This window comes from Chiloscyllium plagiosum, chromosome 42 (genome assembly GCF_004010195.1).
Source record: "Chiloscyllium plagiosum isolate BGI_BamShark_2017 chromosome 42, ASM401019v2, whole genome shotgun sequence".
Lineage (NCBI taxonomy): Eukaryota > Metazoa > Chordata > Chondrichthyes > Orectolobiformes > Hemiscylliidae > Chiloscyllium > Chiloscyllium plagiosum.
The window spans coordinates 13,347,736-13,362,725 of record NC_057751.1 but is presented as its reverse complement, the minus strand read 5'-3'; the positions used below and the strand labels follow the sequence as shown (position 1 = coordinate 13,362,725).

Genomic DNA, 14,990 nt, shown 5'->3' with positions numbered 1-14,990 from the left:
TACTGATTTGGGAATTATGCTGGAATGTGTTAAGCTCTGTCTGAGTGACATTATCTTTTCCTTATGGTATGTGACAGAAAATGTGCTGAACATGAGAAAGTAGATAATTGCATATAGCCTATCACTGTTCAAATCTACACTCAAATACTTATGTTTCCCTGTGCTTCTGATGCTTTACCATTAAAAAGATGCTCTAACCTCTTCAACCACAGAATCCAACAATTTCTGCTTTTCAGTCAATGTTTTGGTGATTGACAAATTGGATACAAGATTTACAAATACACTCTGAATATAAGGTGATGGCCAATATAAATTACAGAGTGGTTGGTCACACTTTTAGGCCATAATAAATGATGAGAGGCACCATTTGCCTCTGTTTCTGCAGAAATGCAAAATGCTCAAAGTTTCAATTTTATTAATTATTAATTACTGTATGGGACATTGATTAGGCCACTTTTGGAATACTGCATGCAGTTCTGGTCTCCTTCCTATCGAAAGGATGTTGTGAAACTTGAAAGGGTTCAGAAAAGATTTACAAGGATGTTGCCAGGGTTGGAAGGTTTGAGCTAAGGGGAGAGGTTGAACAGCCTAGGGCTGTTTTCCCTCGAGCATCAGAGGCTGATGGTTGACCTTTATAGAGGTTTATAAAATCTTGAGGAGCATAGATAGGGTAAATAGACAAAGTCTTTTCCCTGAGGTGGGGGAGTCCAGAACTAGAGGGACATAGGTTTAGGGCAAGAGGGGAAAGATTTAAAAGGGACCTAAGGGGCAACCTTTTCACGCAGAGGGTGGGGTGCATGTATGGAATGAGCTGCTGGAAGAAGTGGTGGAGGCTGGTACAATTACAACATTAAAAGGCATCTGGATGAATAGGAAAGGTTTGGAGGGATATGGGCTGGGTGCTGGCAGGTGGGACGAGATTGGGTTGGGATACTGATCGGCATGGACGAGGACCAAAGGGTCTGTTTCCATGCTGTACATCTCGATGACTCCATGACTGCTTATTTGGTTCACACAGACATTTCAAAGAAGACAGTGAAACATCAGAAAATTCCATCACCGTCACAACTGTGTTTCTGTAATTTTTTGAAAAGCTTTTATTGTGCAAAATAATAGAACAAAGAACATTTTGTGAGTGAGTTTATTAAAAGATTCTAATGAGGGTTCAAGGTGGGTTGCTGGAATGTGGAATTGGCGGAGGGGGCCTTCATCAATTTGAAATAATTTGTCTCCTGTCACCCTTCAAAAAAATACATCAGTCAGTATTACAATTTATTTTGCAGCTTGGTCTTAAATCCAACTCAAAACCTGAAAAAAAACACTTTTTATGCAGGATCCCATTGCCTGCACATCCCACTCCCAAAAGACCGTGAACTTCAGTCTTGTTTTTATTCACGGTTAGTTTACATTTGTCTGATATGCCAAAATCTTAACAACAAACCATATTTGGATATGATGATAGAATCTCTGAACCAATCTGAACTTATAACGTCGTATTATAATTTTGTGATTAAATCACATTTTGTTGAAGCATTTTGTCTTGCACTCATCTGGACAATATGCATAACTACAAGGGGAGGAATGGCCCAGTGGTATTATTGCTCGACTGGTAATCCAAAGTTCCAGGTAATGTTCTGGGGGTCTGGGTTCAAATCCCACCGTGGCAGATTCAGTCGAAGAAAATCTGGAATTAAGAAGCTCATGATGGTCATGAAACTGTCATTGATTGTTGGAAAAACTCATCTGGGTTCATTACCTGGTCTGGCCAACATATGACTCCAGATCCACAGCAACATAGTTGACTCTTAACTGCCTTTTGGGCATTAGATATGTGCAATAAATGCTGGCCTAGCCAGTGATGCCCACAACCTGTGAATGTGTTTCTTTAAAAAAAAGGGAAAATAAGATTTATTATATATGGGAGAATAGCGCTGATTGGTTCGCAAATAGACTTTGGTGGAAGTATTACCATGGAGAATGAACTCGTTAACGAAAAGCCATTTTTTTTGTGTACTTAACAAGAATGATTATTTATTACAATTGAATAGACCAAACTACAGATCCACCATTACAAAACATTGAAATACCACTTTGCTGGGTAAATCTCAAGTCCCTTAAAAAAAACACCCTGACGGATACATGCAGAAATATAAATGTGGGTGTTATAGACAGACACAACAACTAACTGGGAAGGCAGTTCACAGGTGCTTGTCCGCAGGCTTCATGGAAATAATCCCTTTGGTTTGTCAGGCATGAGCACATAGGGGCCAAAGCAGGTCATTCACCCCTCCTAGCCTGCTCCACCCTTCAATGGGATCATCCAACTCAGTACCTCTGTCATTGTCTTCTCATAACTTATCACTGTCGCCCCAAGAACTATATCCAACTCCTTCTTGGATTATTCAATATTTTGGCCTCAATCACTTTCTATGACAAAAAGTTCCCCAGGCTCACCACTCACTGGGTGAAGAAATTTCTCTTTTCTTGGTCTTTTTTTTTAGCCATTCTTAACCAACCAGCTTATGCTTGCAAAACTTACAACACCATATGTAATTGGACATTTGTGAAACAGTCCTGTATCAGGCTGATCGTGTGGTGCACTTATATGTATGAGAAGTTGCATATATTAATCCTGACACAGGGCTCTCTTTTTTGAAGGTAGATAAAAACATATTGTTTTAACTTGACAAAGCAAATGACAGTGACTCTGGTTCATTTCTCAGGGCAATGCATTGACTAATTACAGTCAACTGGCTTGGTTTAAAATTCAAACATAAAGTTTGGCATGGAACTGTCTGTCATTATTAACTGGTCCATTCTCCACATTAATGTTTATCAATCGGAATTAACTTGCTAATCAATTAGGATTGTCCTCTCAAAGGATAAATGTTGTTTTCCCCTTTCTTTGGCATTTCATAAAAATTGTTTGGATGAGTGTTAAGACAAAGGTGTTGACAAAATGAGTCTTTTTCAGTGATTTTTGTGGAGATCATTGCAAGGAGTTTCTTTCTTACATATAACTTCATGATCAGCACCTGCAATTTTCAATGTAACAGAAGCCTTCCTTCTGATGAGAACTGCAATCGAAACTTGACAAAACTAAGTATAGTTGAACTGTAGGTTTGACCTCCCATGTATGCCATACTGCCCACAAAAGTATGCGGTCTTAATATTAACTTTGTGTCTCACCTTCTTTCTAACAGCGGGAGAAATGGTTTCGAGGAACAGTGATAAAGCAAGTAAGCAAAGCAAAGGAGTATGAAAATAGAATGCAACTACACCAGTCAGTTCAATGTCAGTGTTTGGATAATTTGGAGAAATAATAATTTGAGACAAAATTAATCACCATATTGACAAATGTAGGTTAATTAAGGATAGCCAGCATGAATGTCTTGAGGCAAAGTCATGTTTAACTAACTCAGTGGAGTTTTTCCATGAGGTAACATTGGTGGTTAATCAGACTGATGTGGTATATGTGGACTCCCAGAAGGCATTTGATACACTGCCACACAACTGACTTGTGAGAAAAGTTAGAGTTGATGGAATAAAAGGGCCAGTAATAATTTGGATACAAAATTAATTTAGTGATAGGAAACCTTCCTCAAATGCATTACCTCACAGTTGCTTGCATTGAATTCCTATTGTCACTTTTCTGCACACCGACTAAACCCATTGATGTCTTCCTGCAATCTACAACTTTGGTCATGTGGTTGATCGCGAGGAACAATCTTTGCAGCAGCATCTGTAAACTTGCACATATGTATATACCAAGGAAAACATAAAACCTTGTCCTGAAACTGCAGAACCTCATCAAGAATAGTCTTCCAGTTGCAAATGCACCTGTGAATAATCACCCTTTTGTTTTCTGTCACTAAACCAATTTCATCGCTTTCTCTTAAGTGAGTCTAAAATGCATGGCAGGGTGGACATGATTGACTGTGTGAACTATTGCTATGCTTGGATGATATAGGTCTGGCTGATCACTCTTTGCCTTATCTAGAACAAGATTAGAAAAGATATGCAGATTTCAAAAATAGAATGATGTGACTCACAGTAACAATGTATGCTTTGTTAGCCATGAGTAAAGAAGACACAAGAACAAAAAAAAGCAATGCAACGTGTTAGTGACCCTTCCCACATTCTGATACCCATCATGTATTGTAGCAATCAATTCTTGCCAGGATTTTGAAGATTCTTTTTATACGGCAGTAAATTTAAATGTTGGGGATTAGGATTAATAGGAGAAAGGGAGGTCTGCAGATGCTGGAGATCAAAGTTGAAACTTGATTGCTGGAACAGCACAGCAGGTCAGGCAGCATCCAGGGAACAGGAGATTCGACGTTTCGGGCACAGGCCCTTCTTCAGGAATGGTTCAAAGGTAGGGAGGACTTGGAGGAGGGTTCCAACTCCCCTCCTCCAAGTCCTCCCTACCTTTGAACCATTCCTGAAGAAGGGCCTGTGCCCGAAACGTCAAATCTCCTGTTCCCTGGATGCTGCCTGACCTGCTGTGCTGTTCCAGCAATCAAGTTTCAACAATTAGGATTAATAACCTATCATTCATTTGTGGTTGAATTTGTTTAACTATTTATTGCAAAATCTCATTGACTTGTATCAACACTGTCTGGACTCATTCATCTCTATTTAAAACTGCCCACTATCCAGGGGAGCAATGATAATGTATTTTGCCCACTGCCAAGCATCTCCTCAAACTTTCCCCCACTCCCTCTATTCCCAAAGTCAGCATCTGATTTGAGAAGCTGATATATTTATTTGCCTTTCTGAGTCACCAGATTGAGACTATCCATTCAGCTGTCTCTCCTGTCTCCACTATTTCCACTTATTATTTAAAATAAAGCTCCCTCTCCTGGTACCTGCCATTGACTTTACCCTTGAATCCAATCCCTCTTTAGTTTCTAAGTCATTTTCTCTCGTAATCGTTCCAATGAGGTTCATGAGATACATCTCCTGCTCTCTTTCCTCAATTCGCATGAATTGACAAGCACCCATTTTGACAGGTCCCAAAGCTGGTTACAATGGCAATGGTTTACTTTCCTTCACTATTATCCTGTCTTCCAAGAGAACTGTAATCATCCATCCTCAAAAAACCAATTCAATCCTGATCCTTGTATACTACCACACCATCTTCTACTTCATTAATCCTCTCAAATCCTTGAATTTATTTTTACCTTTCAATTCATTTCTCTTTTACACTCTCCATCAAAAATTGTCTAATCAGAATTTATCCATGACACAATACCAACTATCTCTAACTAATAAGAATAGGGACGGCATCAATGGTGTATCATCCTCATCCTCCTTGCTGATACTGCAACTTTTCACAAAGTGGACAAATCATTCTTGACCAACGCCTGTCCTGCATCGCTACTTCAAGGGTAACTATCCTCATTTGGCTCCACTGTTACCAATCTGATTGCAACCACAATGTCTTGATCAGCAACTTCTCTTCCCTCTTGTAGATGAATACTTTGGGAATTCACAAGGCATGTATCTTTGATCTCACCTTCATTCAGATTTCACCTCTTAGAAACATCATCCTCAGACTTATAGACAGCAATATGAATATGGTGATGATACCCAAATCCACCACTTCTTGGAAAACTCCTCAGACTACTTGACCAACAACCATCATATTCTCGTTGATTGGTGGGAAGCTCAAAACCACTGTGGCTGAATCTTATCATGTATTAAAAACTTTGCCATCAATTCTTGCCACATCCTATGAAATTGACTATAGCTGAACCACACTTCTCATAACCAATCATCCAATTCAACGCTAAAGTGTTTTATAAATTTGAACATGGTGGCCCTAACATGGTATAGAGGAGTGGACGTAGTGAGGACCCTGACACATGCAGTCAGCAACACTGACAGAGTGGGCAAAGTGAGGATCTCGAGGTAGGCAGTCCAAGACAGAGCTAGATTAATTGTAGATGACTGGAAATGAATCTTACTCTGTAACAGGACAAAGAGTGTGTCTCTGGTAAGTGGTAAAGATCTTTCTTTCCTATTCTTAAGTTTTAATACAGTATACATAAAAAAACAAAATAGTATCATTAAAAAAACCTCATTAAAAATGGTAGTCGTCAGCAATCATTCACTAATTAGTACAATTGTCCAACTGGGAAATTTCGTGCCACTGGTCATAGATTCTGTGGGTCCTTGTGCGGCTGATGATCCTGATCCTGATCTTGATCCTAGAGTCTCCTCTCTGACCACATATTCGGCAAGTGTTCCTGGAGATGGAATTGGCCTTTGGCCTTGAGATTGCTGGCACTCCTTTCTCAGGTTCCTTTTTTGTACTTCCTTTGCTGATGGGTAGTCTTGAAGAATTAAATCCTCAGAGATTCCTCTAAGTTGGTTTCTTCTGAATGAGGATCTACTAAGTGTTGACATTGAGTTTGCATTTCTTAAGATAAGATTTCATGGAGTCTTGAAGCACTGCCTTGGTCCACTTCTTGTTTGTGTGCCTTCCTTAAGCTGGATGAAGAAGACTGGAAAGTAAAACACAAAAATGCTAAAACATTTCAGCAGATCTGGCAGCATCTGTGGAGAGAAATCAGAGATAAAGTTTCGGTCCAGTCACGCTTCTTGAGAACATTCACAACAGAAAGAAGATTTGCTTTGGTCGTCAGAACGTGGGCACCCTAAACATGTGACCAGCCTAGTGGAGTTAATTTTGGATGATCATGGCCTCAATGCTGGTGCTATTGGCTCCTTCAAGGACACTGATGATTGTATCTCCTCTCAGCTGATGTAGAGAATCCATCTGAAGCCGCATTGATGGTATTACATAAGGGCCTTGGGGTGGCATCTATATGTAATCCAAGCTTTGAAGCCATATAGAAGAGTCAGAAGAATGATTGCCTTATAAACAAGGATCGTGGTACAAGTATGGATGGTGCGGTCATCAAAAACTCTCATCTTGTGGCATCAAATGTGTCGCTCATGATTTGGATGCATCAGTGTTGGCCTCAGATAAGAGCGAGCTCCCTGGATAGGGGAAATGTTCCAAGTTTGGGAAGATTTCTCAGTTGATCTTAATGGAGGGATAGACCGAAATGTCCCCGAGGAGAGGTTGATAATGGACTTGAGCTTTCTTGAGATTGAGGCTGGCACTAATTCTTCAGTATGTTTCCATGAAGACGTTAAGATTCTCTTTCGAGAGAGCAAAGATGACATTGTCATCTGCATACTGAAGTTCCATGAGTGATGTCATTAGCATTTTCTTCTTGGATTTCAACGGGTTGAGTTTGAAACGTTTTCTATCCATACTGGAGTCAATGTCCATGCCACTTGAAAAGCTCATGCTTGACAATATGAAGAATTGTAACGATAAAGATGGGGAAATAGGTGGGAGTGATAATACATCCCTAATTGACTCCTGTCTTGATCTCAAAGGATTCTCTCAGATTACCATCAGTGAGTACTGTCAGAATTCCAAAGTAATTCTCCCACTCATCAATGTGGAATGCCAGTTGGTTATCACTGACACCATGTTCCACCAAAAAGACAAGTTCACCATTTCTTGCAGGCATTCACAATCAAAGCAATGGCACATGATTGATCCCATTTGTCTTTTGATCCTGAGGACAAAACGATGAGGTGTGCAGATAACTGCTGGACAGACCACTAGCTCATCCACTATTCCATGTCCTTCAAATCACACCAAAAGCAGCTGAAGATGAAGAAATAGTTCAAAATAAAATTCAGCGTGAGCAACTTCAAAATCAAGCTAACAATGTCTTTAACAAAATCTTCAAATCATTCATTTTAATGGAGTGAAGGGAAGCTGTAAAGAGCCAAAGACCGCCATCATCTCCTCCTGCGACGAAACCAGGAGACACCAAGGCTGGTTCAACAAGAACAACCATATTACCAAGATCTCATTGACAAGAAGAAGAAAGCTCTCCAAGCCTATTAAAACAACATCACCAGCAAGGCAAAGATGACAACTCATCAAGTAGTAAACGTGAGAAAGGGAAAAAAACAACAAGGTAGATGTCGCAATCATCAAAAAAGACCATCTAAACGCTCTGTATCTGACTCTGCACAACAAAGGAAACAATTGATAGATCTGATCACTATATCGGAAACATGACTTCGGGATAGAAAGGGTTGGGTCCTGTTATCGATTTGAATATGACATTAAAGAAAAATATGAAGCGAGCTAACAGTGCAGGGGAGCTCTGATGAAAATGAATAACACTTATGCAATAATTAGAGATGAACTTGGTTCAGTAAATCAGACCATAGAATCAATTTGGATGGAGATGAGTAAGTGTTAAGGAATGAAATTACTACTCGGAGTGGTCTACAGATTTCCGAACAGTAAACCACAATGTGGGACAAAATATTCAACAAGAAATATTGGGTGTTTGTAATAAAGGAATGGCAGTAATCATAAGTGAGTTTAATTTACGTATAAACTGGAAAAAAAATCAGCTTGAGTCTTGGCTTGGATGGGGAGTTCATTGAATATTTCTTACAAGAATTTTTCATAAGGTATCATGTTTTGGAATTGGCCAAGTAGCTGGTTATGTTAGACTTGGTATTGTGTAATGTCACAGAATTAATTCATCATCACACATTTATGACACCCTTATATTGCACCACAATGTGATTGAATTTTACATCAGGTTTGAAACCGAGAAGACTGAGTCCGAGACTAGTATTCACTACTTCAATAAAAACAACTATGTGGACATGAAAATTGAGTTAGTTAAAGTAAACTGGCATTCTATAATGGGCTTGGATAATAGATCAATAGATAGAATGGCAGACATTGTATATTTCTACAGTGAAGAAAACTTCAAAAGGGAGGAACCACCAGCCATTGTTAACTAAGGAATTTTGGGAAGGCATGAAACTTGAAGAAAAATCATATAATTACGTAAAATATCAGTGGCAGGACAGATTATTGGTCAGAATATAAAGAACAGCAGAGCATGACAATTGGTTCATTAGAAGGAAGAAATTAAGTATGAGAGGAATGTAAAAAAACCGAGAACAAGATTTCTCTGGGAATTTTCAAGGAAAAAGATTGAGTAAAGAGAATGTTGGTCCTCCAGAGAAGAAGAATAAGGAGATGATAGATAACGCAGCAATGGCAGATGAAGTGTTCAAATATTTTTGCTTCTGTCTTCATGGCAGAGGATACAAAAAAAACATTTGAAGTATATCTCTAAATCAAGACAAGAACCTAGCAACATTACAATAACAAGGGTATGAAGGAAACTGATAGAGCTGGGAGCTGGAAAAGGCTCTTGGCCAAATAGACTTCATCCTGTGTTCTTAAAAGAACTTCTTAATGAGGCAGTGGATGTGTTGTTAATTTTTCACAAATCCTTAGATTCAGAAAGGTTCCATCTAACTGAAAACAGCAAATCATAACTCCCTATTGAAGAAGGGATGAAAACCGAAAACAGGAAATTATTGACCAGTTTGCTTGACAACTGTTATAGGCAAGGTGTTCAAATTGAACGCTGAAGAGATTATAGATGCACACTTACAAAATCTCAAGGTAATTAGGAAGACTCATCATGGTTTCATCAAGGGAGTTATTTCAAGCCATAACTTACATTGTGGAGAAAGGGCAGCCATTTTGTGTAAAATACTTCCAGAGGCATTGGGTAAGCTTATTGTGGAAAATGAACGCTCAGGGTGCAGGGTTAACGTGTTAGCATGGATGGAAGATTGGCAGGCTGATACAAAACAGAATATGCATAAATAGATTCTGAATAACAATCATACCAGACACAAAACATTTAACTTTCTCTCTCTCTCTCCACAGATGCTGCTAGACCTGTTGAGTTTCTGCAGCAATTTCTCTTTGTTTTTAAGGAAGTTGTCAAAAGATAAGGTTCGGTTGAGTGGACAAAACATTTGACAGAAAATAATGTGGGAAAATATGAACTTTTCATTTTGTCGAGAAGCTATTTTAAAAAAAAAAGCAGCATTTAAATGGACAACTATGGAATTCTGAGAAGCAAAGGGTTTTAGGGGTTGTAGTGCATGAGTCGCAATAAGTTAGCATATAGATACAGCATTTAATCAAGAGGGCTAATGGGGTGCTATTCTTTATTATGAAAGAAATTGAATCAAAGTAAGGATTTTATTCTTCAGTTTAAAAAAAGGCATGGGTGAGACTTCATCTCAAATACTGTGCAAAGTTTTGATCTCTATATTTCGAGAAGGATGAAGGTCCAGTGGAGGTAGTTCTGAGGAAGATAACTAGTTTAATACCTGGAATGACAAAGTTGACTTCTGAGGATAATTTGCAAAGTCCAGTCTTGTTTCCACAGAAGTTCAAAAGAGTTGAGAGATGACTTAATTGAAATGTGTAAGATCCTGAATGGTCTTGACAATGGGAATGTGGAAAGGATGTACAGCTGAGTTCACACCTGAGGGTAGTATTCTGAAATTGGGGATTGCTCTTTTCGGATGTAGATGGAGTCTTCCCTTAGAGAGTTGTGCAACTCTGGAACTCTGCCTCATCAATTAATGAACCAAAGTGCATATCTTACCTACAGTTAGAGCAACAGAATGGTAATTTCTGTCTCTAGTTTTTGACTTCCTGACAACTGCAGAATAACTTCATTTTCAATTGTATTGTTTACTGATTGTCAAAAGTATTTTAACAATAATGAAAAATGGATTAAATTACTTTATCTTCATCAATTCTTGATTCTCAATTTTCACAGTTGAGAAATGGCACTTTGTCATTTCTATTTTTAAATTTATTAGCAGCGATTCCTTCCAGGGACACCAATATTTGGCTTGTCTTCATGTACAAGTCTCAGAATCAATAACATCCGTTTCAATATAGCTTAGCAAATATATAAATTATTTGGAATAAATACTTCATCAGAGACTGACATATAACCTCTGCTCTCATCCAGCAATTGTTCTACCTAAGTGATTTCAACCACAACTCAGCTCATCTTGCTTTCCCTTCTGAATTCTTTCCTCAGTGAATGTCTCTCTCCATTATTAATTACCATGGTCTGATCACACACTCGATCTTGCTATCTCACATGACTCTGCCACTCCCATCATAGCTATCTTGATATTACTTTCCACTTACATTTCCCTTCCTTCTCCCATTCCCACTTTTTTATGACTCTTCCCTAGGAAAAATAAATCTTATTGAGGTCATGACAAGTAATTCTTATCGGAGATTCTATAATTAAGGGGACAGATAGTAAACTTTGAAGCCAGTCATAAATTCTGCATGGTGTTGCCTGACCGGTGCCAGGGTGCAGGACATCTCTGACCAGTTTGAAAGGGTATTGGAGCAGGAGGAAGAGGCTTCAGTTGTTGTGGTCCACACTGGCACAAACAACATAGGCAAGGCTAGGAAGGAGGACCTGTTTAGGGAGTATCAAGCACTAGGAAGGAAATTGAAGAACAGGTCCTCGAGGGTCATAATCTCTGGATTACTGCCCAAGCCGTATGTTAATTGGCATAGGGATAAGAAAATGAGGGAAGTAAAACCTGGCTAAGAGATTGGTGTGGGAAAGAGGGATTCCATTTCATGGGGCATTGGCATGTTTTGGATCCAGGGCGATCTGTGCTGATAGTCTCCACCTGAACCAATGCGGAACCAGTGTTCTGGCGAAAAGGATAAATAGGGTGGTCACTAGGGCTTTAAACTTGAGTTGGGAGAAAGGGAAAGCAACAGGGAGTATGGAGTCAAGTATAAAGATAAGCAGCAGGTTAGTATGTGTGCAGATCTTAGGTTTGAGGGAGACTAGGAATGAAGGAAAAAGAAAGGATAACTTGGATTCCATCACCTCTTGTAATATATCCTATGAGTATAAGAAAATTAGCATTAAGGTGCTTTATCTGAATGCTCATAGTATTCATAATAAAGTAGATGAATTAATAGCACAAATCATCATGAATGATTGATGTGGTAGGCATCACAAAGACGTTGCAGGGGCTTCAGGGCTGGCAGTTAAACATCGAAGGATTTACAACTTAGCGAAAAGACAGGGAGGTGGGCACGATTACCTTGTTAATTAAGAATGAAATTAAACCTATGGCACTAAATGATGGAGGATCAGATGATGTGGAGTCTGTGTGGGTGGAGTTGAGGAACCACAAAGGGAGAAAACCATAATGGGAGTTAGGTACAGACCTCCCAGCAATGGCCAGGACCAGGGACGCAAGATATACCAGGAAATAGAAGGGGCATCTCAGAAAGGCAAGGTCAGGGTGATCATGGGGGACTTCACTATGCAAATGGCCTGTGTGAATAATGTTGCCGGTGGATCCAAAGAATGAGATTTCATGGAATGCTTACAGGATGGCATTTTGGAACAGCTTATGATGGAGCCCACAATGGAGTAGGCTATTCTGGACTTAGTGCTATGTAATGAGCTAGACTTTATAAAAGATCTTAAAGTAAGGGAACACTTAGGAGGCAGCGATCGTAATATAGTCAAGTTTAGTCTACAGTTTGAAAGAGAGAAGGCAAAATCAGATGTAATGGTGTTACAGTTAAATAAAGCTAATTACAAGGGCATGAGAGAGGAACTGACGAAAATCGACTGGAAGCAGAGCCTAGTGGGGCAGACAGTAGAGCAACAATGGCTGGAGTGTCTGGATGTAATGGAGAACACAGTTCAGAGTTCATCCCAAAGAAAAGAAAGATTATCTGAGGGGGAGGGGGGGAAATGACACAGCCATGGTTGACAAAGGAAGTCAGGAAATGTATCATTGAAAAACAGACAGCCTATAAAGTGGTCAAGAGCACTGGGAATTCAGAAGATTGGGAAGACTACAAAAATAAACAGAGGATAACAAAAAGAGAAATAAGGAAGGAGAGGATTAAATATGAAGGTAAGCTAGCCAGTACTTTTATAAATGATAGTAAAAGTTTCTTTCAATACGTAGGAAACAAACGAGAGACAAAAGTAGAAATTGGGCCGCTCCAAATTATGCAGGAAGGCTAGTGATGGGAGATGAGGAAATAGCTGAAGAAATTAATAAGTACTTTGCACCAGTCTTCACATCGGAAGACATGAGTAATATCCCACCAATTACGTAGCATCAAGGGGCAGAGTTGAGTATGGTGGCAATTACAAAAGAGAAAGTGCTAGAAAAGCTAAAAAGTCTAAAAATTGATAAATCTCCTGGCCTCGATGGGCTACCTAGAGTTCTGAGGGAGGTGACTGAAGAAATAGCGGAGGCATTGGTTGTAATCTTTCAAAAATCACTGGAGTCAGGGAAGGTCCCAGATGATTGGAAGATCGCTGTTGTAACCCCCTTGTTCAAGAAAGGATCTAGACAAAAGATGGAAACTATAGGCCGATTAGCCTAACCTCGGTTTTTATTTAGATTAGATTCCCTACAGTGTGGAAACAGGCCCTTCGACCTAACCAGTCCATACCGACCCTCCGGAGAGTAACCCACCCAGAGATGGAAATGTGTTGCTGGAAAAGCGCAGCAGGTCAGGCAGCATCCAGGGAACAGGAGAATCGACGTTTCGGGCATTAGCCCTTCTTCAGTAACCCACCCAGACCTATTTCCCTCTGACTAATGCAAATAACATTATGGGCAATTTAGCATGGCCAATTCACCTGACCTCTACATCTTTGGATTGTGGGAGGAAACCGGAGCACCTGGAGGAAACCCATGCAGACACAGGGAGAATGTGCAAACTCCACACAGACAGTCACCTGAGGTTGGAATCAAACCTGGGACCCTGGTGCTGTGAGGCAGCAGTGCTAACCACTGAGCCACTATGCCCAACACCTCAGGAAGGTTGGAGGTAAAATTATAGAATCCATCGTTAAGGATGACATTTCTAAATTCTTGGAAGTGTAGGGTCGGATTAGAACAAGTCAGCATGGATTTAGTAAGAGAATGTTGTGCCTGACAAACCTGTTAGAATTCTTTGAAGAGGTAACAAGTAGGTTAGACCAGGGGAACCCAGTGGATGTTAACTACCTAGATTTCCAAAAGGCCTTTGATCGGGTGTCTCACAGGAGGCTGCTGAGTAAGGTGAGGGCCCATGGCATTCAAGGTGAGCTCCTGGCATGGATTGAGGATTGGCTGTATGACAGAAGGCAGAGAGTTGGGATAAAAGGTCCTTTTTCGGAATGGCAGCTGGTGACAAGTGGTGTCCCACAGGGTTCAGTGTTGGGGCCACAGCTGTTCACTTTATGTATTAATGATCTGGATGAAGAGACTGGGGGCACTCTGGTGAAGTTTGCTGATGATACAAAGTTAGACAGACAGGCAGGTAGTTCTGAGGAGGTGGGGAGGCTGCAGAAAGATTTAGTCAGTTCAGGAGTATGGTCCAAGAAATTCAATGTGAGTAAGTACGAGGTTTTGCACTTTGGAAAAAAGAATACAGGCATGGACTATTTTCTAAATGGTGAGAAAATTCATAAAGTACAAAGGGATCTGGGAGTGCTAGTCCAGGATTCTCTAAAGGTTGACTTACAGGTTGAGTCCATGGTTAAGAAAGCAAATGTAATGTTGTCATTTATCTCAAAAGGGTTGGAATGTAAAAACTCTTGTTAGGCCCCATTTGGAATACTGTGTTCAGTTTTGAGCCCCACACTTCAGGAAGGACATGCTGGCACTGGAGTGTGCCCAGTGGAGATTCACACGGATGATCCCTGGAATGGTAGGCCTACCATACGGTGAATGGTTGAGGATCCTGGGAATGTATTCATTAGAGTTTAAAAAGTTGAGGGGAGATCTAATAGAAACTTATAAAATAATGCATGGCTTTGAAAGGGTGAACATTGGGAATTTGTTTCTGTCAGGTGGGGACATGAGGACTCTTGGGCACAGCCTTAGAATTAGAGGGGGTCAAGTTAGAATGGAAATGAGGAAACATTTCTTCAGTCAGAGTGGTGGGCCTGTTGAATTCATTGCCAACAGAGCGCAGTGGAGGCTGGGACACTAAATGTCTTCAAGGCAGAGATTGATAAATTCTGAATCTCGCAAGGAAT

General features: G+C 40.0%; 1 protein-coding gene across 7 annotated transcripts in view; it reads left to right on the top strand.

The window, feature by feature from the left end:
- The window catches only part of tet3 (tet methylcytosine dioxygenase 3), a 368,466-nt gene that overhangs the window by 229,759 nt on the left and 123,717 nt on the right, over positions 1-14,990 (top strand). The gene's annotated exons all lie outside the window — the stretch shown is intronic.